General features: G+C 47.7%; 16 non-coding genes across 16 annotated transcripts; all 16 read left to right on the forward strand.

The window, feature by feature from the left end:
• Window positions 1–62: 62 nt before the first annotated feature.
• LOC142717073 (U2 spliceosomal RNA) lies at window positions 63–253 on the forward strand. Its single transcript, XR_012871748.1, has one exon. It is a non-coding gene; the product is annotated as a U2 spliceosomal RNA (small nuclear RNA).
• Window positions 254–1,537: 1,284 nt separating this feature from the next.
• LOC142717075 (U2 spliceosomal RNA) lies at window positions 1,538–1,728 on the forward strand. Its single transcript, XR_012871750.1, has one exon. It is a non-coding gene; the product is annotated as a U2 spliceosomal RNA (small nuclear RNA).
• Window positions 1,729–3,028: 1,300 nt separating this feature from the next.
• On the forward strand, window positions 3,029–3,219 carry LOC142717077 (U2 spliceosomal RNA). Its single transcript, XR_012871751.1, has one exon. It is a non-coding gene; the product is annotated as a U2 spliceosomal RNA (small nuclear RNA).
• A 1,292-nt stretch (window positions 3,220–4,511) lies between these two features.
• Window positions 4,512–4,702, forward strand: LOC142717078 (U2 spliceosomal RNA). The gene has a single exon (XR_012871752.1). It is a non-coding gene; the product is annotated as a U2 spliceosomal RNA (small nuclear RNA).
• Window positions 4,703–5,994: 1,292 nt separating this feature from the next.
• On the forward strand, window positions 5,995–6,185 carry LOC142717079 (U2 spliceosomal RNA). The gene has a single exon (XR_012871753.1). It is a non-coding gene; the product is annotated as a U2 spliceosomal RNA (small nuclear RNA).
• A 1,292-nt stretch (window positions 6,186–7,477) lies between these two features.
• LOC142717063 (U2 spliceosomal RNA) lies at window positions 7,478–7,668 on the forward strand. Its single transcript, XR_012871739.1, has one exon. It is a non-coding gene; the product is annotated as a U2 spliceosomal RNA (small nuclear RNA).
• Window positions 7,669–8,956: 1,288 nt separating this feature from the next.
• Window positions 8,957–9,147, forward strand: LOC142717080 (U2 spliceosomal RNA). Its single transcript, XR_012871754.1, has one exon. It is a non-coding gene; the product is annotated as a U2 spliceosomal RNA (small nuclear RNA).
• A 1,284-nt stretch (window positions 9,148–10,431) lies between these two features.
• On the forward strand, window positions 10,432–10,622 carry LOC142717081 (U2 spliceosomal RNA). The gene has a single exon (XR_012871755.1). It is a non-coding gene; the product is annotated as a U2 spliceosomal RNA (small nuclear RNA).
• A 1,292-nt stretch (window positions 10,623–11,914) lies between these two features.
• Window positions 11,915–12,105, forward strand: LOC142717082 (U2 spliceosomal RNA). The gene has a single exon (XR_012871756.1). It is a non-coding gene; the product is annotated as a U2 spliceosomal RNA (small nuclear RNA).
• A 1,296-nt stretch (window positions 12,106–13,401) lies between these two features.
• Window positions 13,402–13,592, forward strand: LOC142717083 (U2 spliceosomal RNA). The gene has a single exon (XR_012871757.1). It is a non-coding gene; the product is annotated as a U2 spliceosomal RNA (small nuclear RNA).
• Window positions 13,593–14,884: 1,292 nt separating this feature from the next.
• Window positions 14,885–15,075, forward strand: LOC142717084 (U2 spliceosomal RNA). The gene has a single exon (XR_012871758.1). It is a non-coding gene; the product is annotated as a U2 spliceosomal RNA (small nuclear RNA).
• A 1,272-nt stretch (window positions 15,076–16,347) lies between these two features.
• LOC142717085 (U2 spliceosomal RNA) lies at window positions 16,348–16,538 on the forward strand. Its single transcript, XR_012871759.1, has one exon. It is a non-coding gene; the product is annotated as a U2 spliceosomal RNA (small nuclear RNA).
• Window positions 16,539–17,822: 1,284 nt separating this feature from the next.
• On the forward strand, window positions 17,823–18,013 carry LOC142717088 (U2 spliceosomal RNA). The gene has a single exon (XR_012871761.1). It is a non-coding gene; the product is annotated as a U2 spliceosomal RNA (small nuclear RNA).
• Window positions 18,014–19,305: 1,292 nt separating this feature from the next.
• Window positions 19,306–19,496, forward strand: LOC142717089 (U2 spliceosomal RNA). The gene has a single exon (XR_012871762.1). It is a non-coding gene; the product is annotated as a U2 spliceosomal RNA (small nuclear RNA).
• A 1,300-nt stretch (window positions 19,497–20,796) lies between these two features.
• LOC142717064 (U2 spliceosomal RNA) lies at window positions 20,797–20,987 on the forward strand. Its single transcript, XR_012871740.1, has one exon. It is a non-coding gene; the product is annotated as a U2 spliceosomal RNA (small nuclear RNA).
• Window positions 20,988–22,271: 1,284 nt separating this feature from the next.
• On the forward strand, window positions 22,272–22,462 carry LOC142717090 (U2 spliceosomal RNA). The gene has a single exon (XR_012871763.1). It is a non-coding gene; the product is annotated as a U2 spliceosomal RNA (small nuclear RNA).
• Window positions 22,463–23,577: the final 1,115 nt, after the last annotated feature.

A 23,577-nucleotide genomic window follows, 5' to 3' on the forward strand; every position in this document is an offset into this window, starting at 1 on the left:
TCGCTGCAAGGGCTGAACAGCAGTATCGGGCAGGCTCGGGCAACGCGCGGCCCGTTCGGGTTATCGCTTCTCGGCCTTTTGGCTAAGATCAAGTGTAGTATCTGTTCTTATCAGTTTAATATCTGATACGTCCCCTATCTGGGGACCATATATTAAATGGATTTTTAGAACAGGGAGATGGAAATAGAGCTTGCTCTGTCCACTCCACGCATTGACCTGGTATTGCAGTATTTCCAGGACCGGTGCACCCTTTCCTTATGTGTTGACTAAAAGCAGATTCCAAAAGTGTTTTTTGTCTTTGCTATTGTTTCTGTCTTTCTGAAGGGATCTCCCCTTTTAATCCCATTATTTCAACACCTGTTGGACAATGCATGAGTGATAATGAGCTCATTGATTAAATGCAATTAATGAATAGATTGCCACCTCTTGTTGTGTGTCGTCTGTGTTTCTGTGTTTCCGGCATTTCACATTGGAACACCTCATTCACCTTCCTTGTCTTCTCTCCGCCCTCCCTTTTAGGTAAGTTAAAGAGCTGCACCTGAGCCAGCCACTGATTGATTGATTGATTGATTGATTGATTGATTGATTGATTGATTGATGCAGCACAACAGTCAAATAGTGGAGTGGAGTAGGGGAACAGCAAACAGCCAATAAAGCAGCCCGCCCGCTCGCCTGCCCGCCACAATGGACCTACCTGTGTACACTAGATGGATGTGATGGAATGTACTGTCGTCCCTACATTTCAAGAAGAAGTAAGAATTGCAGTTGCAACAAAGCCTTGCTTGCCTACAAAGAGAGCAGCAATTTGGATTTGTTACTATGTTACCTAGAAGAATAACAAACTGTGCAAGGATGGAGGTTGTAGGAGCAAGGAGAAGTTGTCTGTAAAGTTGGTGGATGCCTATTTTCCATTTTGCAGTCCCTTGTCTCCCTCTTGTGGCCTCCTGGAGGCAACTAGCTGTGCAAAAAAAAGACAGCCTGGCGGCCGGCTGTTGCAGTGTTGCCCTCTCAGGCAACACTGAGTGACTGACTGAGCCTCACCGTCTTATATAAAGTTCAGACGGAACTTTGCACGTGTCATAGTGGAGCCCTCAGGATTCCAGAGCCAGCTTTCTGACATCATAATGGGGCCTCAGAGATAAAAGCCTGGGCCCAGGCAGTGTTGGTCAGTGCTGCTCAGCAGGCAGCACTGGACTGGACTGGATTACAGCTGATACAAGGTGTGAAGGAACAAGGGGTGGCTGTGGGCATGCACTTGCTGCCGCTGCCAGTGTTTATCTGCATGGCAGCAGGGCATTTGGGCGTTGCCAGGAAGGCGTTTTTATGTAGATTCCTCCTCTTTCAGCACTGCATTGTGGTGCAAGCAAAAGAAGCAAATCCTGTCTGGCTTCCTCTCCGGCCTTTATTCACCTCCCGTGTAGCTGTGAGTGTGTGAGCCTGCAGGGCCCCATGGAATTGCCTAGAAGTAGGCTGAATCGCTGCAAGGGCTGAACAGCAGTATCGGGCAGGCTCGGGCAACGCGCGGCCCGTTCGGGTTATCGCTTCTCGGCCTTTTGGCTAAGATCAAGTGTAGTATCTGTTCTTATCAGTTTAATATCTGATACGTCCCCTATCTGGGGACCATATATTAAATGGATTTTTAGAACAGGGAGATGGAAATAGAGCTTGCTCTGTCCACTCCACGCATTGACCTGGTATTGCAGTATTTCCAGGACCGGTGCACCCTTTCCTTATGTGTTGACTAAAAGCAGATTCCAAAAGTGTTTTTTGTCTTTGCTATTGTTTCTGTCTTTCTGAAGGGATCTCCCCTTTTAATCCCATTATTTCAACACCTGTTGGACAATGCATGAGTGATAATGAGCTCATTGATTAAATGCAATTAATGAATAGATTGCCACCTCTTGTTGTGTGTCGTCTGTGTTTCTGTGTTTCCGGCATTTCACATTGGAACACCTCATTCACCTTCCTTGTCTTCTCTCCGCCCTCCCTTTTAGGTAAGTTAAAGAGCTGCACCTGAGCCAGCCACTGATTGATTGATTGCTTGATTGATTGATTGATTGATTGATTGATTGATTGATTGATTGATTGATGCAGCACAACAGTCAAATAGTGGAGTGGAGTAGGGGAACAGCAAACAGCCAATAAAGCAGCCCGCCCGCTCGCCTGCCCGCCACAATGGACCTACCTGTGTACACTAGATGGATGTGATGGAATGTACTGTCGTCCCTACATTTCAAGAAGAAGTAAGAATTGCAGTTGCAACAAAGCCTTGCTTGCCTACAAAGAGAGCAGCAATTTGGATTTGTTACTATGTTACCTAGAAGAATAACAAACTGTGCAAGGATGGAGGTTGTAGGAGCAAGGAGAAGTTGTCTGTAAAGTTGGTGGATGCCTATTTTCCATTTTGCAGTCCCTTGTCTCCCTCTTGTGGCCTCCTGGAGGCAACTAGCTGTGCAAAAAAAAGACAGCCTGGCGGCCGGCTGTTGCAGTGTTGCCCTCTCAGGCAACACTGAGTGACTGACTGAGCCTCACCGTCTTATATAAAGTTCAGACGGAACTTTGCACGTGTCATAGTGGAGCCCTCAGGATTCCAGAGCCAGCTTTCTGACATCATAATGGGGCCTCAGAGATAAAAGCCTGGGCCCAGGCAGTGTTGGTCAGTGCTGCTCAGCAGGCAGCACTGGACTGGACTGGATTACAGCTGATACAAGGTGTGAAGGAACAAGGGGTGGCTGTGGGCATGCACTTGCTGCCGCTGCCAGTGTTTATCTGCATGGCAGCAGGGCATTTGGGCGTTGCCAGGAAGGCGTTTTTATGTAGATTCCTCCTCTTTCAGCACTGCATTGTGGTGCAAGCAAAAGAAGCAAATCCTGTCTGGCTTCCTCTCCGGCCTTTATTCACCTCCCGTGTAGCTGTGAGTGTGTGAGCCTGCAGGGCCCCATGGAATTGCCTAGAAGTAGGCTGAATCGCTGCAAGGGCTGAACAGCAGTATCGGGCAGGCTCGGGCAACGCGCGGCCCGTTCGGGTTATCGCTTCTCGGCCTTTTGGCTAAGATCAAGTGTAGTATCTGTTCTTATCAGTTTAATATCTGATACGTCCCCTATCTGGGGACCATATATTAAATGGATTTTTAGAACAGGGAGATGGAAATAGAGCTTGCTCTGTCCACTCCACGCATTGACCTGGTATTGCAGTATTTCCAGGACCGGTGCACCCTTTCCTTATGTGTTGACTAAAAGCAGATTCCAAAAGTGTTTTTTGTCTTTGCTATTGTTTCTGTCTTTCTGAAGGGATCTCCCCTTTTAATCCCATTATTTCAACACCTGTTGGACAATGCATGAGTGATAATGAGCTCATTGATTAAATGCAATTAATGAATAGATTGCCACCTCTTGTTGTGTGTCGTCTGTGTTTCTGTGTTTCCGGCATTTCACATTGGAACACCTCATTCACCTTCCTTGTCTTCTCTCCGCCCTCCCTTTTAGGTAAGTTAAAGAGCTGCACCTGAGCCAGCCACTGATTGATTGATTGATTGATTGATTGATTGATTGATTGATTGATTGATTGATTGATGCAGCACAACAGTCAAATAGTGGAGTGGAGTAGGGGAACAGCAAACAGCCAATAAAGCAGCCCGCCCGCTCGCCTGCCCGCCACAATGGACCTACCTGTGTACACTAGATGGATGTGATGGAATGTACTGTCGTCCCTACATTTCAAGAAGAAGTAAGAATTGCAGTTGCAACAAAGCCTTGCTTGCCTACAAAGAGAGCAGCAATTTGGATTTGTTACTATGTTACCTAGAAGAATAACAAACTGTGCAAGGATGGAGGTTGTAGGAGCAAGGAGAAGTTGTCTGTAAAGTTGGTGGATGCCTATTTTCCATTTTGCAGTCCCTTGTCTCCCTCTTGTGGCCTCCTGGAGGCAACTAGCTGTGCAAAAAAAAGACAGCCTGGCGGCCGGCTGTTGCAGTGTTGCCCTCTCAGGCAACACTGAGTGACTGACTGAGCCTCACCGTCTTATATAAAGTTCAGACGGAACTTTGCACGTGTCATAGTGGAGCCCTCAGGATTCCAGAGCCAGCTTTCTGACATCATAATGGGGCCTCAGAGATAAAAGCCTGGGCCCAGGCAGTGTTGGTCAGTGCTGCTCAGCAGGCAGCACTGGACTGGACTGGATTACAGCTGATACAAGGTGTGAAGGAACAAGGGGTGGCTGTGGGCATGCACTTGCTGCCGCTGCCAGTGTTTATCTGCATGGCAGCAGGGCATTTGGGCGTTGCCAGGAAGGCGTTTTTATGTAGATTCCTCCTCTTTCAGCACTGCATTGTGGTGCAAGCAAAAGAAGCAAATCCTGTCTGGCTTCCTCTCCGGCCTTTATTCACCTCCCGTGTAGCTGTGAGTGTGTGAGCCTGCAGGGCCCCATGGAATTGCCTAGAAGTAGGCTGAATCGCTGCAAGGGCTGAACAGCAGTATCGGGCAGGCTCGGGCAACGCGCGGCCCGTTCGGGTTATCGCTTCTCGGCCTTTTGGCTAAGATCAAGTGTAGTATCTGTTCTTATCAGTTTAATATCTGATACGTCCCCTATCTGGGGACCATATATTAAATGGATTTTTAGAACAGGGAGATGGAAATAGAGCTTGCTCTGTCCACTCCACGCATTGACCTGGTATTGCAGTATTTCCAGGACCGGTGCACCCTTTCCTTATGTGTTGACTAAAAGCAGATTCCAAAAGTGTTTTTTGTCTTTGCTATTGTTTCTGTCTTTCTGAAGGGATCTCCCCTTTTAATCCCATTATTTCAACACCTGTTGGACAATGCATGAGTGATAATGAGCTCATTGATTAAATGCAATTAATGAATAGATTGCCACCTCTTGTTGTGTGTCGTCTGTGTTTCTGTGTTTCCGGCATTTCACATTGGAACACCTCATTCACCTTCCTTGTCTTCTCTCCGCCCTCCCTTTTAGGTAAGTTAAAGAGCTGCACCTGAGCCAGCCACTGATTGATTGATTGATTGATTGATTGATTGATTGATTGATTGATTGATTGATTGATGCAGCACAACAGTCAAATAGTGGAGTGGAGTAGGGGAACAGCAAACAGCCAATAAAGCAGCCCGCCCGCTCGCCTGCCCGCCACAATGGACCTACCTGTGTACACTAGATGGATGTGATGGAATGTACTGTCGTCCCTACATTTCAAGAAGAAGTAAGAATTGCAGTTGCAACAAAGCCTTGCTTGCCTACAAAGAGAGCAGCAATTTGGATTTGTTACTATGTTACCTAGAAGAATAACAAACTGTGCAAGGATGGAGGTTGTAGGAGCAAGGAGAAGTTGTCTGTAAAGTTGGTGGATGCCTATTTTCCATTTTGCAGTCCCTTGTCTCCCTCTTGTGGCCTCCTGGAGGCAACTAGCTGTGCAAAAAAAAGACAGCCTGGCGGCCGGCTGTTGCAGTGTTGCCCTCTCAGGCAACACTGAGTGACTGACTGAGCCTCACCGTCTTATATAAAGTTCAGACGGAACTTTGCACGTGTCATAGTGGAGCCCTCAGGATTCCAGAGCCAGCTTTCTGACATCATAATGGGGCCTCAGAGATAAAAGCCTGGGCCCAGGCAGTGTTGGCCAGTGCTGCTCAGCAGGCAGCACTGGACTGGACTGGATTACAGCTGATACAAGGTGTGAAGGAACAAGGGGTGGCTGTGGGCATGCACTTGCTGCCGCTGCCAGTGTTTATCTGCATGGCAGCAGGGCATTTGGGCGTTGCCAGGAAGGCGTTTTTATGTAGATTCCTCCTCTTTCAGCTCTGCATTGTGGTGCAAGCAAAAGAAGCAAATCCTGTCTGGCTTCCTCTCCGGCCTTTATTCACCTCCCGTGTAGCTGTGAGTGTGTGAGCCTGCAGGGCCCCATGGAATTGCCTAGAAGTAGGCTGAATCGCTGCAAGGGCTGAACAGCAGTATCGGGCAGGCTCGGGCAACGCGCGGCCCGTTCGGGTTATCGCTTCTCGGCCTTTTGGCTAAGATCAAGTGTAGTATCTGTTCTTATCAGTTTAATATCTGATACGTCCCCTATCTGGGGACCATATATTAAATGGATTTTTAGAACAGGGAGATGGAAATAGAGCTTGCTCTGTCCACTCCACGCATTGACCTGGTATTGCAGTATTTCCAGGACCGGTGCACCCTTTCCTTATGTGTTGACTAAAAGCAGATTCCAAAAGTGTTTTTTGTCTTTGCTATTGTTTCTGTCTTTCTGAAGGGATCTCCCCTTTTAATCCCATTATTTCAACACCTGTTGGACAATGCATGAGTGATAATGAGCTCATTGATTAAATGCAATTAATGAATAGATTGCCACCTCTTGTTGTGTGTCGTCTGTGTTTCTGTGTTTCCGGCATTTCACATTGGAACACCTCATTCACCTTCCTTGTCTTCTCTCCGCCCTCCCTTTTAGGTAAGTTAAAGAGCTGCACCTGAGCCAGCCACTGATTGATTGATTGATTGATTGATTGATTGATTGATTGATTGATTGATTGATTGATGCAGCACAACAGTCAAATAGTGGAGTGGAGTAGGGGAACAGCAAACAGCCAATAAAGCAGCCCGCCCGCTCGCCTGCCCGCCACAATGGACCTACCTGTGTACACTAGATGGATGTGATGGAATGTACTGTCGTCCCTACATTTCAAGAAGAAGTAAGAATTGCAGTTGCAACAAAGCCTTGCTTGCCTACAAAGAGAGCAGCAATTTGGATTTGTTACTATGTTACCTAGAAGAATAACAAACTGTGCATGGATGGAGGTTGTAGGAGCAAGGAGAAGTTGTCTGTAAAGTTGGTGGATGCCTATTTTCCATTTTGCAGTCCCTTGTCTCCCTCTTGTGGCCTCCTGGAGGCAACTAGCTGTGCAAAAAAAAGACAGCCTGGCGGCCGGCTGTTGCAGTGTTGCCCTCTCAGGCAACACTGAGTGACTGACTGAGCCTCACCGTCTTATATAAAGTTCAGACGGAACTTTGCACGTGTCATAGTGGAGCCCTCAGGATTCCAGAGCCAGCTTTCTGACATCATAATGGGGCCTCAGAGATAAAAGCCTGGGCCCAGGCAGTGTTGGTCAGTGCTGCTCAGCAGGCAGCACTGGACTGGACTGGATTACAGCTGATACAAGGTGTGAAGGAACAAGGGGTGGCTGTGGGCATGCACTTGCTGCCGCTGCCAGTGTTTATCTGCATGGCAGCAGGGCATTTGGGCGTTGCCAGGAAGGCGTTTTTATGTAGATTCCTCCTCTTTCAGCACTGCATTGTGGTGCAAGCAAAAGAAGCAAATCCTGTCTGGCTTCCTCTCCGGCCTTTATTCACCTCCCGTGTAGCTGTGAGTGTGTGAGCCTGCAGGGCCCCATGGAATTGCCTAGAAGTAGGCTGAATCGCTGCAAGGGCTGAACAGCAGTATCGGGCAGGCTCGGGCAACGCGCGGCCCGTTCGGGTTATCGGTTCTCGGCCTTTTGGCTAAGATCAAGTGTAGTATCTGTTCTTATCAGTTTAATATCTGATACGTCCCCTATCTGGGGACCATATATTAAATGGATTTTTAGAACAGGGAGATGGAAATAGAGCTTGCTCTGTCCACTCCACGCATTGACCTGGTATTGCAGTATTTCCAGGACCGGTGCACCCTTTCCTTATGTGTTGACTAAAAGCAGATTCCAAAAGTGTTTTTTGTCTTTGCTATTGTTTCTGTCTTTCTGAAGGGATCTCCCCTTTTAATCCCATTATTTCAACACCTGTTGGACAATGCATGAGTGATAATGAGCTCATTGATTAAATGCAATTAATGAATAGATTGCCACCTCTTGTTGTGTGTCGTCTGTGTTTCTGTGTTTCCGGCATTTCACATTGGAACACCTCATTCACCTTCCTTGTCTTCTCTCCGCCCTCCCTTTTAGGTAAGTTAAAGAGCTGCACCTGAGCCAGCCACTGATTGATTGATTGATTGATTGATTGATTGATTGATTGATTGATTGATTGATGCAGCACAACAGTCAAATAGTGGAGTGGAGTAGGGGAACAGCAAACAGCCAATAAAGCAGCCCGCCCTCTCGCCTGCCCGCCACAATGGACCTACCTGTGTACACTAGATGGATGTGATGGAATGTACTGTCGTCCCTACATTTCAAGAAGAAGTAAGAATTGCAGTTGCAACAAAGCCTTGCTTGCCTACAAAGAGAGCAGCAATTTGGATTTGTTACTATGTTACCTAGAAGAATAACAAACTGTGCAAGGATGGAGGTTGTAGGAGCAAGGAGAAGTTGTCTGTAAAGTTGGTGGATGCCTATTTTCCATTTTGCAGTCCCTTGTCTCCCTCTTGTGGCCTCCTGGAGGCAACTAGCTGTGCAAAAAAAAGACAGCCTGGCGGCCGGCTGTTGCAGTGTTGCCCTCTCAGGCAACACTGAGTGACTGACTGAGCCTCACCGTCTTATATAAAGTTCAGACGGAACTTTGCATGTGTCATAGTGGAGCCCTCAGGATTCCAGAGCCAGCTTTCTGACATCATAATGGGGCCTCAGAGATAAAAGCCTGGGCCCAGGCAGTGTTGGTCAGTGCTGCTCAGCAGGCAGCACTGGACTGGACTGGATTACAGCTGATACAAGGTGTGAAGGAACAAGGGGTGGCTGTGGGCATGCACTTGCTGCCGCTGCCAGTGTTTATCTGCATGGCAGCAGGGCATTTGGGCGTTGCCAGGAAGGCGTTTTTATGTAGATTCCTCCTCTTTCAGCACTGCATTGTGGTGCAAGCAAAAGAAGCAAATCCTGTCTGGCTTCCTGTCCGGCCTTTATTCACCTCCCGTGTAGCTGTGAGTGTGTGAGCCTGCAGGGCCCCATGGAATTGCCTAGAAGTAGGCTGAATCGCTGCAAGGGCTGAACAGCAGTATCGGGCAGGCTCGGGCAACGCGCGGCCCGTTCGGGTTATCGCTTCTCGGCCTTTTGGCTAAGATCAAGTGTAGTATCTGTTCTTATCAGTTTAATATCTGATACGTCCCCTATCTGGGGACCATATATTAAATGGATTTTTAGAACAGGGAGATGGAAATAGAGCTTGCTCTGTCCACTCCACGCATTGACCTGGTATTGCAGTATTTCCAGGACCGGTGCACCCTTTCCTTATGTGTTGACTAAAAGCAGATTCCAAAAGTGTTTTTTGTCTTTGCTATTGTTTCTGTCTTTCTGAAGGGATCTCCCCTTTTAATCCCATTATTTCAACACCTGTTGGACAATGCATGAGTGATAATGAGCTCATTGATTAAATGCAATTAATGAATAGATTGCCACCTCTTGTTGTGTGTCGTCTGTGTTTCTGTGTTTCCGGCATTTCACATTGGAACACCTCATTCACCTTCCTTGTCTTCTCTCCGCCCTCCCTTTTAGGTAAGTTAAAGAGCTGCACCTGAGCCAGCCACTGATTGATTGATTGATTGATTGATTGATTGATTGATTGATTGATTGATGCAGCACAACAGTCAAATAGTGGAGTGGAGTAGGGGAACAGCAAACAGCCAATAAAGCAGCCCGCCCGCTCGCCTGCCCGCCACAATGGACCTACCTGTGTACACTAGATGGATGTGATGGAATGTACTGTCGTCCCTACATTTCAAGAAGAAGTAAGAATTGCAGTTGCAACAAAGCCTTGCTTGCCTACAAAGAGAGCAGCAATTTGGATTTGTTACTATGTTACCTAGAAGAATAACAAACTGTGCAAGGATGGAGGTTGTAGGAGCAAGGAGAAGTTGTCTGTAAAGTTGGTGGATGCCTATTTTCCATTTTGCAGTCCCTTGTCTCCCTCTTGTGGCCTCCTGGAGGCAACTAGCTGTGCAAAAAAAAGACAGCCTGGCGGCCGGCTGTTGCAGTGTTGCCCTCTCAGGCAACACTGAGTGACTGACTGAGCCTCACCGTCTTATATAAAGTTCAGACGGAACTTTGCACGTGTCATAGTGGAGCCCTCAGGATTCCAGAGCCAGCTTTCTGACATCATAATGGGGCCTCAGAGATAAAAGCCTGGGCCCAGGCAGTGTTGGTCAGTGCTGCTCAGCAGGCAGCACTGGACTGGACTGGATTACAGCTGATACAAGGTGTGAAGGAACAAGGGGTGGCTGTGGGCATGCACTTGCTGCCGCTGCCAGTGTTTATCTGCATGGCAGCAGGGCATTTGGGCGTTGCCAGGAAGGCGTTTTTATGTAGATTCCTCCTCTTTCAGCACTGCATTGTGGTGCAAGCAAAAGAAGCAAATCCTGTCTGGCTTCCTCTCCGGCCTTTATTCACCTCCCGTGTAGCTGTGAGTGTGTGAGCCTGCAGGGCCCCATGGAATTGCCTAGAAGTAGGCTGAATCGCTGCAAGGGCTGAACAGCAGTATCGGGCAGGCTCGGGCAACGCGCGGCCCGTTCGGGTTATCGCTTCTCGGCCTTTTGGCTAAGATCAAGTGTAGTATCTGTTCTTATCAGTTTAATATCTGATACGTCCCCTATCTGGGGACCATATATTAAATGGATTTTTAGAACAGGGAGATGGAAATAGAGCTTGCTCTGTCCACTCCACGCATTGACCTGGTATTGCAGTATTTCCAGGACCGGTGCACCCTTTCCTTATGTGTTGACTAAAAGCAGATTCCAAAAGTGTTTTTTGTCTTTGCTATTGTTTCTGTCTTTCTGAAGGGATCTCCCCTTTTAATCCCATTATTTCAACACCTGTTGGACAATGCATGAGTGATAATGAGCTCATTGATTAAATGCAATTAATGAATAGATTGCCACCTCTTGTTGTGTGTCGTCTGTGTTTCTGTGTTTCCGGCATTTCACATTGGAACACCTCATTCACCTTCCTTGTCTTCTCTCCGCCCTCCCTTTTAGGTAAGTTAAAGAGCTGCACCTGAGCCAGCCACTGATTGATTTATTGATTGATTGATTGATTGATTGATTGATTGATTGATTGATTGATGCAGCACAACAGTCAAATAGTGGAGTGGAGTAGGGGAACAGCAAACAGCCAATAAAGCAGCCCGCCCGCTCGCCTGCCCGCCACAATGGACCTACCTGTGTACACTAGATGGATGTGATGGAATGTACTGTCGTCCCTACATTTCAAGAAGAAGTAAGAATTGCAGTTGCAACAAAGCCTTGCTTGCCTACAAAGAGAGCAGCAATTTGGATTTGTTACTATGTTACCTAGAAGAATAACAAACTGTGCAAGGATGGAGGTTGTAGGAGCAAGGAGAAGTTGTCTGTAAAGTTGGTGGATGCCTATTTTCCATTTTGCAGTCCCTTGTCTCCCTCTTGTGGCCTCCTGGAGGCAACTAGCTGTGCAAAAAAAAGACAGCCTGGCGGCCGGCTGTTGCAGTGTTGCCCTCTCAGGCAACACTGAGTGACTGACTGAGCCTCACCGTCTTATATAAAGTTCAGACGGAACTTTGCACGTGTCATAGTGGAGCCCTCAGGATTCCAGAGCCAGCTTTCTGACATCATAATGGGGCCTCAGAGATAAAATCCTGGGCCCAGGCAGTGTTGGTCAGTGCTGCTCAGCAGGCAGCACTGGACTGGACTGGATTACAGCTGATACAAGGTGTGAAGGAACAAGGGGTGGCTGTGGGCATGCACTTGCTGCCGCTGCCAGTGTTTATCTGCATGGCAGCAGGGCATTTGGGCGTTGCCAGGAAGGCGTTTTTATGTAGATTCCTCCTCTTTCAGCACTGCATTGTGGTGCAAGCAAAAGAAGCAAATCCTGTCTGGCTTCCTCTCCGGCCTTTATTCACCTCCCGTGTAGCTGTGAGTGTGTGAGCCTGCAGGGCCCCATGGAATTGCCTAGAAGTAGGCTGAATCGCTGCAAGGGCTGAACAGCAGTATCGGGCAGGCTCGGGCAACGCGCGGCCCGTTCGGGTTATCGCTTCTCGGCCTTTTGGCTAAGATCAAGTGTAGTATCTGTTCTTATCAGTTTAATATCTGATACGTCCCCTATCTGGGGACCATATATTAAATGGATTTTTAGAACAGGGAGATGGAAATAGAGCTTGCTCTGTCCACTCCACGCATTGACCTGGTATTGCAGTATTTCCAGGACCGGTGCACCCTTTCCTTATGTGTTGACTAAAAGCAGATTCCAAAAGTGTTTTTTGTCTTTGCTATTGTTTCTGTCTTTCTGAAGGGATCTCCCCTTTTAATCCCATTATTTCAACACCTGTTGGACAATGCATGAGTGATAATGAGCTCATTGATTAAATGCAATTAATGAATAGATTGCCACCTCTTGTTGTGTGTCGTCTGTGTTTCTGTGTTTCCGGCATTTCACATTGGAACACCTCATTCACCTTCCTTGTCTTCTCTCCGCCCTCCCTTTTAGGTAAGTTAAAGAGCTGCACCTGAGCCAGCCACTGATTGATTGATTGATTGATTGATTGATTGATTGATTGATTGATTGATTGATTGATTGATGCAGCACAACAGTCAAATAGTGGAGTGGAGTAGGGGAACAGCAAACAGCCAATAAAGCAGCCCGCCCGCTCGCCTGCCCGCCACAATGGACCATCCTGTGTACACTAGATGGATGTGATGGAATGTACTGTCGTCCCTACATTTCAAGAAGAAGTAAGAATTGCAGTTGCAACAAAGCCTTGCTTGCCTACAAAGAGAGCAGCAATTTGGATTTGTTACTATGTTACCTAGAAGAATAACAAACTGTGCAAGGATGGAGGTTGTAGGAGCAAGGAGAAGTTGTCTGTAAAGTTGGTGGATGCCTATTTTCCATTTTGCAGTCCCTTGTCTCCCTCTTGTGGCCTCCTGGAGGCAACTAGCTGTGCAAAAAAAAGACAGCCTGGCGGCCGGCTGTTGCAGTGTTGCCCTCTCAGGCAACACTGAGTGACTGACTGAGCCTCACCGTCTTATATAAAGTTCAGACGGAACTTTGCACGTGTCATAGTGGAGCCCTCAGGATTCCAGAGCCAGCTTTCTGACATCATAATGGGGCCTCAGAGATAAAAGCCTGGGCCCAGGCAGTGTTGGTCAGTGCTGCTCAGCAGGCAGCACTGGACTGGACTGGATTACAGCTGATACAAGGTGTGAAGGAACAAGGGGTGGCTGTGGGCATGCACTTGCTGCCGCTGCCAGTGTTTATCTGCATGGCAGCAGGGCATTTGGGCGTTGCCAGGAAGGCGTTTTTATGTAGATTCCTCCTCTTTCAGCACTGCATTGTGGTGCAAGCAAAAGAAGCAAATCCTGTCTGGCTTCCTCCCCGGCCTTTATTCACCTCCCGTGTAGCTGTGAGTGTGTGAGCCTGCAGGGCCCCATGGAATTGCCTAGAAGTAGGCTGAATCGCTGCAAGGGCTGAACAGCAGTATCGGGCAGGCTCGGGCAACGCGCGGCCCGTTCGGGTTATCGCTTCTCGGCCTTTTGGCTAAGATCAAGTGTAGTATCTGTTCTTATCAGTTTAATATCTGATACGTCCCCTATCTGGGGACCATATATTAAATGGATTTTTAGAACAGGGAGATGGAAATAGAGCTTGCTCTGTCCACTCCACGCATTGACCTGGTATTGCAGTATTTCCAGGACCGGTGCACCCTTTCCTTATGTGTTGACTAAAAGCAGATTCCAAAAGTGTTTTTTGTCTTTGCTATTGTTTCTGTCTTTCTGAAGGGATCTCCCCTTTTAATCCCATTATTTCAACACCTGTTGGACAATGCATGAGTGATAATGAGCTCATTGATTAAATGCAATTAATGAATAGATTGCCACCTCTTGTTGTGTGTCGTCTGTGTTTCTGTGTTTCCGGCATTTCACATTGGAACACCTCATTCACCTTCCTTGTCTTCTCTCCGCCCTCCCTTTTAGGTAAGTTAAAGAGCTGCACCTGAGCCAGCCACTGATTGATTGATTGATTGATTGATTGATTGATTGATTGATTGATTGATTGATTGATGCAGCACAACAGTCAAATAGTGGAGTGGAGTAGGGGAACAGCAAACAGCCAATAAAGCAGCCCGCCCGCTCGCCTGCCCGCCACAATGGACCATCCTGTGTACACTAGATGGATGTGATGGAATGTACTGTCGTCCCTACATTTCAAGAAGAAGTAAGAATTGCAGTTGCAACAAAGCCTTGCTTGCCTACAAAGAGAGCAGCAATTTGGATTTGTTACTATGTTACCTAGAAGAATAACAAACTGTGCAAGGATGGAGGTTGTAGGAGCAAGGAGAAGTTGTCTGTAAAGTTGGTGGATGCCTATTTTCCATTTTGCAGTCCCTTGTCTCCCTCTTGTGGCCTCCTGGAGGCAACTAGCTGTGCAAAAAAAAGACAGCCTGGCGGCCGGCTGTTGCAGTGTTGCCCTCTCAGGCAACACTGAGTGACTGACTGAGCCTCACCGTCTTATATAAAGTTCAGACGGAACTTTGCACGTGTCATAGTGGAGCCCTCAGGATTCCAGAGCCAGCTTTCTGACATCATAATGGGGCCTCAGAGATAAAAGCCTGGGCCCAGGCAGTGTTGGTCAGTGCTGCTCAGCAGGCAGCACTGGACTGGACTGGATTACAGCTGATACAAGGTGTGAAGGAACAAGGGGTGGCTGTGGGCATGCACTTGCTGCCGCTGCCAGTGTTTATCTGCATGGCAGCAGGGCATTTGGGCGTTGCCAGGAAGGCGTTTTTATGTAGATTCCTCCTCTTTCAGCACTGCATTGTGGTGCAAGCAAAAGAAGCAAATCCTGTCTGGCTTCCTCCCCGGCCTTTATTCACCTCCCGTGTAGCTGTGAGTGTGTGAGCCTGCAGGGCCCCATGGAATTGCCTAGAAGTAGGCTGAATCGCTGCAAGGGCTGAACAGCAGTATCGGGCAGGCTCGGGCAACGCGCGGCCCGTTCGGGTTATCGCTTCTCGGCCTTTTGGCTAAGATCAAGTGTAGTATCTGTTCTTATCAGTTTAATATCTGATACGTCCCCTATCTGGGGACCATATATTAAATGGATTTTTAGAACAGGGAGATGGAAATAGAGCTTGCTCTGTCCACTCCACGCATTGACCTGGTATTGCAGTATTTCCAGGACCGGTGCACCCTTTCCTTATGTGTTGACTAAAAGCAGATTCCAAAAGTGTTTTTTGTCTTTGCTATTGTTTCTGTCTTTCTGAAGGGATCTCCCCTTTTAATCCCATTATTTCAACACCTGTTGGACAATGCATGAGTGATAATGAGCTCATTGATTAAATGCAATTAATGAATAGATTGCCACCTCTTGTTGTGTGTCGTCTGTGTTTCTGTGTTTCCGGCATTTCACATTGGAACACCTCATTCACCTTCCTTGTCTTCTCTCCGCCCTCCCTTTTAGGTAAGTTAAAGAGCTGCACCTGAGCCAGCCACTGATTGATTGATTGATTGATTGATTGATTGATTGATGCAGCACAACAGTCAAATAGTGGAGTGGAGTAGGGGAACAGCAAACAGCCAATAAAGCAGCCCGCCCGCTCGCCTGCCCGCCACAATGGACCTACCTGTGTACACTAGATGGATGTGATGGAATGTACTGTCGTCCCTACATTTCAAGAAGAAGTAAGAATTGCAGTTGCAACAAAGCCTTGCTTGCCTACAAAGAGAGCAGCAATTTGGATTTGTTACTATGTTACCTAGAAGAATAACAAACTGTGCAAGGATGGAGGTTGTAGGAGCAAGGAGAAGTTGTCTGTAAAGTTGGTGGATGCCTATTTTCCATTTTGCAGTCCCTTGTCTCCCTCTTGTGGCCTCCTGAAGGCAACTAGCTGTGCAAAAAAAAGACAGCCTGGCGGCCGGCTGTTGCAGTGTTGCCCTCTCAGGCAACACTGAGTGACTGACTGAGCCTCACCGTCTTATATAAAGTTCAGACGGAACTTTGCACGTGTCATAGTGGAGCCCTCAGGATTCCAGAGCCAGCTTTCTGACATCATAATGGGGCCTCAGAGATAAAAGCCTGGGCCCAGGCAGTGTTGGTCAGTGCTGCTCAGCAGGCAGCACTGGACTGGACTGGATTACAGCTGATACAAGGTGTGAAGGAACAAGGGGTGGCTGTGGGCATGCACTTGCTGCCGCTGCCAGTGTTTATCTGCATGGCAGCAGGGCATTTGGGCGTTGCCAGGAAGGCGTTTTTATGTAGATTCCTCCTCTTTCAGCACTGCATTGTGGTGCAAGCAAAAGAAGCAAATCCTGTCTGGCTTCCTCTCCGGCCTTTATTCACCTCCCGTGTAGCTGTGAGTGTGTGAGCCTGCAGGGCCCCATGGAATTGCCTAGAAGTAGGCTGAATCGCTGCAAGGGCTGAACAGCAGTATCGGGCAGGCTCGGGCAACGCGCGGCCCGTTCGGGTTATCGCTTCTCGGCCTTTTGGCTAAGATCAAGTGTAGTATCTGTTCTTATCAGTTTAATATCTGATACGTCCCCTATCTGGGGACCATATATTAAATGGATTTTTAGAACAGGGAGATGGAAATAGAGCTTGCTCTGTCCACTCCACGCATTGACCTGGTATTGCAGTATTTCCAGGACCGGTGCACCCTTTCCTTATGTGTTGACTAAAAGCAGATTCCAAAAGTGTTTTTTGTCTTTGCTATTGTTTCTGTCTTTCTGAAGGGATCTCCCCTTTTAATCCCATTATTTCAACACCTGTTGGACAATGCATGAGTGATAATGAGCTCATTGATTAAATGCAATTAATGAATAGATTGCCACCTCTTGTTGTGTGTCGTCTGTGTTTCTGTGTTTCCGGCATTTCACATTGGAACACCTCATTCACCTTCCTTGTCTTCTCTCCGCCCTCCCTTTTAGGTAAGTTAAAGAGCTGCACCTGAGCCAGCCACTGATTGATTGATTGATTGATTGATTGATTGATTGATTGATTGATTGATGCAGCACAACAGTCAAATAGTGGAGTGGAGTAGGGGAACAGCAAACAGCCAATAAAGCAGCCCGCCCGCTCGCCTGCCCGCCACAATGGACCTACCTGTGTACACTAGATGGATGTGATGGAATGTACTGTCGTCCCTACATTTCAAGAAGAAGTAAGAATTGCAGTTGCAACAAAGCCTTGCTTGCCTACAAAGAGAGCAGCAATTTGGATTTGTTACTATGTTACCTAGAAGAATAACAAACTGTGCAAGGATGGAGGTTGTAGGAGCAAGGAGAAGTTGTCTGTAAAGTTGGTGGATGCCTATTTTCCATTTTGAAGTCCCTTGTCTCCCTCTTGTGGCCTCCTGGAGGCAACTAGCTGTGCAAAAAAAAGACAGCCTGGCGGCCGGCTGTTGCAGTGTTGCCCTCTCAGGCAACACTGAGTGACTGACTGAGCCTCACCGTCTTATATAAAGTTCAGACGGAACTTTGCACGTGTCATAGTGGAGCCCTCAGGATTCCAGAGCCAGCTTTCTGACATCATAATGGGGCCTCAGAGATAAAAGCCTGGGCCCAGGCAGTGTTGGTCAGTGCTGCTCAGCAGGCAGCACTGGACTGGACTGGATTACAGCTGATACAAGGTGTGAAGGAACAAGGGGTGGCTGTGGGCATGCACTTGCTGCCGCTGCCAGTGTTTATCTGCATGGCAGCAGGGCATTTGGGCGTTGCCAGGAAGGCGTTTTTATGTAGATTCCTCCTCTTTCAGCACTGCATTGTGGTGCAAGCAAAAGAAGCAAATCCTGTCTGGCTTCCTCTCCGGCCTTTATTCACCTCCCGTGTAGCTGTGAGTGTGTGAGCCTGCAGGGCCCCATGGAATTGCCTAGAAGTAGGCTGAATCGCTGCAAGGGCTGAACAGCAGTATCGGGCAGGCTCGGGCAACGCGCGGCCCGTTCGGGTTATCGCTTCTCGGCCTTTTGGCTAAGATCAAGTGTAGTATCTGTTCTTATCAGTTTAATATCTGATACGTCCCCTATCTGGGGACCATATATTAAATGGATTTTTAGAACAGGGAGATGGAAATAGAGCTTGCTCTGTCCACTCCACGCATTGACCTGGTATTGCAGTATTTCCAGGACCGGTGCACCCTTTCCTTATGTGTTGACTAAAAGCAGATTCCAAAAGTGTTTTTTGTCTTTGCTATTGTTTCTGTCTTTCTGAAGGGATCTCCCCTTTTAATCCCATTATTTCAACACCTGTTGGACAATGCATGAGTGATAATGAGCTCATTGATTAAATGCAATTAATGAATAGATTGCCACCTCTTGTTGTGTGTCGTCTGTGTTTCTGTGTTTCCGGCATTTCACATTGGAACACCTCATTCACCTTCCTTGTCTTCTCTCCGCCCTCCCTTTTAGGTAAGTTAAAGAGCTGCACCTGAGCCAGCCACTGATTGATTGATTGATTGATTGATTGATTGATTGATTGATTGATTGATTGATTGATGCAGCACAACAGTCAAATAGTGGAGTGGAGTAGGGGAACAGCAAACAGCCAATAAAGCAGCCCGCCCGCTCGCCTGCCCGCCACAATGGACCTACCTGTGTACACTAGATGGATGTGATGGAATGTACTGTCGTCCCTACATTTCAAGAAGAAGTAAGAATTGCAGTTGCAACAAAGCCTTGCTTGCCTACAAAGAGAGCAGCAATTTGGATTTGTTACTATGTTACCTAGAAGAATAACAAACTGTGCAAGGATGGAGGTTGTAGGAGCAAGGAGAAGTTGTCTGTAAAGTTGGTGGATGCCTATTTTCCATTTTGCAGTCCCTTGTCTCCCTCTTGTGGCCTCCTGGAGGCAACTAGCTGTGCAAAAAAAAGACAGCCTGGCGGCCGGCTGTTGCAGTGTTGCCCTCTCAGGCAACACTGAGTGACTGACTGAGCCTCACCGTCTTATATAAAGTTCAGACGGAACTTTGCACGTGTCATAGTGGAGCCCTCAGGATTCCAGAGCCAGCTTTCTGACATCATAATGGGGCCTCAGAGATAAAAGCCTGGGCCCAGGCAGTGTTGGTCAGTGCTGCTCAGCAGGCAGCACTGGACTGGACTGGATTACAGCTGATACAAGGTGTGAAGGAACAAGGGGTGGCTGTGGGCATGCACTTGCTGCCGCTGCCAGTGTTTATCTGCATGGCAGCAGGGCATTTGGGCGTTGCCAGGAAGGCGTTTTTATGTAGATTCCTCCTCTTTCAGCACTGCATTGTGGTGCAAGCAAAAGAAGCAAATCCTGTCTGGCTTCCTCTCCGGCCTTTATTCACCTCCCGTGTAGCTGTGAGTGTGTGAGCCTGCAGGGCCCCATGGAATTGCCTAGAAGTAGGCTGAATCGCTGCAAGGGCTGAACAGCAGTATCGGGCAGGCTCGGGCAACGCGCGGCCCGTTCGGGTTATCGCTTCTCGGCCTTTTGGCTAAGATCAAGTGTAGTATCTGTTCTTATCAGTTTAATATCTGATACGTCCCCTATCTGGGGACCATATATTAAATGGATTTTTAGAACAGGGAGATGGAAATAGAGCTTGCTCTGTCCACTCCACGCATTGACCTGGTATTGCAGTATTTCCAGGACCGGTGCACCCTTTCCTTATGTGTTGACTAAAAGCAGATTCCGAAAGTGTTTTTTGTCTTTGCTATTGTTTCTGTCTTTCTGAAGGGATCTCCCCTTTTAATCCCATTATTTCAACACCTGTTGGACAATGCATGAGTGATAATGAGCTCATTGATTAAATGCAATTAATGAATAGATTGCCACCTCTTGTTGTGTGTCGTCTGTGTTTCTGTGTTTCCGGCATTTCACATTGGAACACCTCATTCACCTTCCTTGTCTTCTCTCCGCCCTCCCTTTTAGGTAAGTTAAAGAGCTGCACCTGAGCCAGCCACTGATTGATTGATTGATTGATTGATTGATTGATTGATTGATTGATTGATTGATTGATTGATTGATGCAGCACAACAGTCAAATAGTGGAGTGGAGTAGGGGAACAGCAAACAGCCAATAAAGCAGCCCGCCCGCTCGCCTGCCCGCCACAATGGACCTACCTGTGTACACTAGATGGATGTGATGGAATGTACTGTCGTCCCTACATTTCAAGAAGAAGTAAGAATTGCAGTTGCAACAAAGCCTTGCTTGCCTACAAAGAGAGCAGCAATTTGGATTTGTTACTATGTTACCTAGAAGAATAACAAACTGTGCAAGGATGGAGGTTGTAGGAGCAAGGAGAAGTTGTCTGTAAAGTTGGTGGATGCCTATTTTCCATTTTGCAGTCCCTTGTCTCCCTCTTGTGGCCTCCTGGAGGCAACTAGCTGTGCAAAAAAAAGACAGCCTGGCGGCCGGCTGTTGCAGTGTTGCCCTCTCAGGCAACACTGAGTGACTGACTGAGCCTCACCGTCTTATATAAAGTTCAGACGGAACTTTGCACGTGTCATAGTGGAGCCCTCAGGATTCCAGAGCCAGCTTTCTGACATCATAATGGGGCCTCAGAGATAAAAGCCTGGGCCCAGGCAGTGTTGGTCAGTGCTGCTCAGCAGGCAGCACTGGACTGGACTGGATTACAGCTGATACAAGGTGTGAAGGAACAAGGGGTGGCTGTGGGCATGCACTTGCTGCCGCTGCCAGTGTTTATCTGCATGGCAGCAGGGCATTTGGGCGTTGCCAGGAAGGCGTTTTTATGTAGATTCCTCCTCTTTCAGCACTGCATTGTGGTGCAAGCAAAAGAAGCAAATCCTGTCTGGCTTCCTCTCCGGCCTTTATTCACCTCCCGTGTAGCTGTGAGTGTGTGAGCCTGCAGGGCCCCATGGAATTGCCTAGAAGTAGGCTGAATCGCTGCAAGGGCTGAACAGCAGTATCGGGCAGGCTCGGGCAACGCGCGGCCCGTTCGGGTTATCGCTTCTCGGCCTTTTGGCTAAGATCAAGTGTAGTATCTGTTCTTATCAGTTTAATATCTGATACGTCCCCTATCTGGGGACCATATATTAAATGGATTTTTAGAACAGGAAGATGGAAATAGAGCTTGCTCTGTCCACTCCACGCATTGACCTGGTATTGCAGTATTTCCAGGACCGGTGCACCCTTTCCTTATGTGTTGACTAAAAGCAGATTCCAAAAGTGTTTTTTGTCTTTGCTATTGTTTCTGTCTTTCTGAAGGGATCTCCCCTTTTAATCCCATTATTTCAACACCTGTTGGACAATGCATGAGTGATAATGAGCTCATTGATTAAATGCAATTAATGAATAGATTGCCACCTCTTGTTGTGTGTCGTCTGTGTTTCTGTGTTTCCGGCATTTCACATTGGAACACCTCATTCACCTTCCTTGTCTTCTCTCCGCCCTCCCTTTTAGGTAAGTTAAAGAGCTGCACCTGAGCCAGCCACTGATTGATTGATTGATTGATTGATTGATTGATTGATTGATTGATTGATGCAGCACAACAGTCAAATAGTGGAGTGGAGTAGGGGAACAGCAAACAGCCAATAAAGCAGCCCGCCCGCTCGCCTGCCCGCCACAATGGACCTACCTGTGTACACTAGATGGATGTGATGGAATGTACTGTCGTCCCTACATTTCAAGAAGAAGTAAGAATTGCAGTTGCAACAAAGCCTTGCTTGCCTACAAAGAGAGCAGCAATTTGGATTTGTTACTATGTTACCTAGAAGAATAACAAACTGTGCAAGGATGGAGGTTGTAGGAGCAAGGAGAAGTTGTCTGTAAAGTTGGTGGATGCCTATTTTCCATTTTGCAGTCCCTTGTCTCCCTCTTGTGGCCTCCTGGAGGCAACTAGCTGTGCAAAAAAAAGACAGCCTGGCGGCCGGCTGTTGCAGTGTTGCCCTCTCAGGCAACACTGAGTGACTGACTGAGCCTCACCGTCTTATATAAAGTTCAGACGGAACTTTGCACGTGTCATAGTGGAGCCCTCAGGATTCCAGAGCCAGCTTTCTGACATCATAATGGGGCCTCAGAGATAAAAGCCTGGGCCCAGGCAGTGTTGGTCAGTGCTGCTCAGCAGGCAGCACTGGACTGGACTGGATTACAGCTGATACAAGGTGTGAAGGAACAAGGGGTGGCTGTGGGCATGCACTTGCTGCCGCTGCCAGTGTTTATCTGCATGGCAGCAGGGCATTTGGGCGTTGCCAGGAAGGCGTTTTTATGTAGATTCCTCCTCTTTCAGCACTGCATTGTGGTGCAAGCAAAAGAAGCAAATCCTGTCTGGCTTCCTCTCCGGCCTTTATTCACCTCCCGTGTAGCTGTGAGTGTGTGAGCCTGCAGGGCCCCATGGAATTGCCTAGAAGTAGGCTGAATCGCTGCAAGGGCTGAACAGCAGTATCGGGCAGGCTCGGGCAACGCGCGGCCCGTTCGGGTTATCGCTTCTCGGCCTTTTGGCTAAGATCAAGTGTAGTATCTGTTCTTATCAGTTTAATATCTGATACGTCCCCTATCTGGGGACCATATATTAAATGGATTTTTAGAACAGGGAGATGGAAATAGAGCTTGCTCTGTCCACTCCACGCATTGACCTGGTATTGCAGTATTTCCAGGACCGGTGCACCCTTTCCTTATGTGTTGACTAAAAGCAGATTCCAAAAGTGTTTTTTGTCTTTGCTATTGTTTCTGTCTTTCTGAAGGGATCTCCCCTTTTAATCCCATTATTTCAACACCTGTTGGACAATGCATGAGTGATAATGAGCTCATTGATTAAATGCAATTAATGAATAGATTGCCACCTCTTGTTGTGTGTCGTCTGTGTTTCTGTGTTTCCGGCATTTCACATTGGAACACCTCATTCACCTTCCTTGTCTTCTCTCCGCCCTCCCTTTTAGGTAAGTTAAAGAGCTGCACCTGAGCCAGCCACTGATTGATTGATTGATTGATTGATTGATTGATTGATTGATTGATTGATTGATGCAGCACAACAGTCAAATAGTGGAGTGGAGTAGGGGAACAGCAAACAGCCAATAAAGCAGCCCGCCCGCTCGCCTGCCCGCCACAATGGACCTACCTGTGTACACTAGATGGATGTGATGGAATGTACTGTCGTCCCTACATTTCAAGAAGAAGTAAGAATTGCAGTTGCAACAAAGCCTTGCTTGCCTACAAAGAGAGCAGCAATTTGGATTTGTTACTATGTTACCTAGAAGAATAACAAACTGTGCAAGGATGGAGGTTGTAGGAGCAAGGAGAAGTTGTCTGTAAAGTTGGTGGATGCCTATTTTCCATTTTGCAGTCCCTTGTCTCCCTCTTGTGGCCTCCTGGAGGCAACTAGCTGTGCAAAAAAAAGACAGCCTGGCGGCCGGCTGTTGCAGTGTTGCCCTCTCAGGCAACACTGAGTGACTGACTGAGCCTCACCGTCTTATATAAAGTTCAGACGGAACTTTGCACGTGTCATAGTGGAGCCCTCAGGATTCCAGAGCCAGCTTTCTGACATCATAATGGGGCCTCAGAGATAAAAGCCTGGGCCCAGGCAGTGTTGGTCAGTGCTGCTCAGCAGGCAGCACTGGACTGGACTGGATTACAGCTGATACAAGGTGTGAAGGAACAAGGGGTGGCTGTGGGCATGCACTTGCTGCCGCTGCCAGTGTTTATCTGCATGGCAGCAGGGCATTTGGGCGTTGCCAGGAAGGCGTTTTTATGTAGATTCCTCCTCTTTCAGCACTGCATTGTGGTGCAAG

The sequence above is a fragment of the Rhinoderma darwinii genome, unplaced genomic scaffold (genome assembly GCF_050947455.1).
Source record: "Rhinoderma darwinii isolate aRhiDar2 unplaced genomic scaffold, aRhiDar2.hap1 Scaffold_4530, whole genome shotgun sequence".
Lineage (NCBI taxonomy): Eukaryota > Metazoa > Chordata > Amphibia > Anura > Rhinodermatidae > Rhinoderma > Rhinoderma darwinii.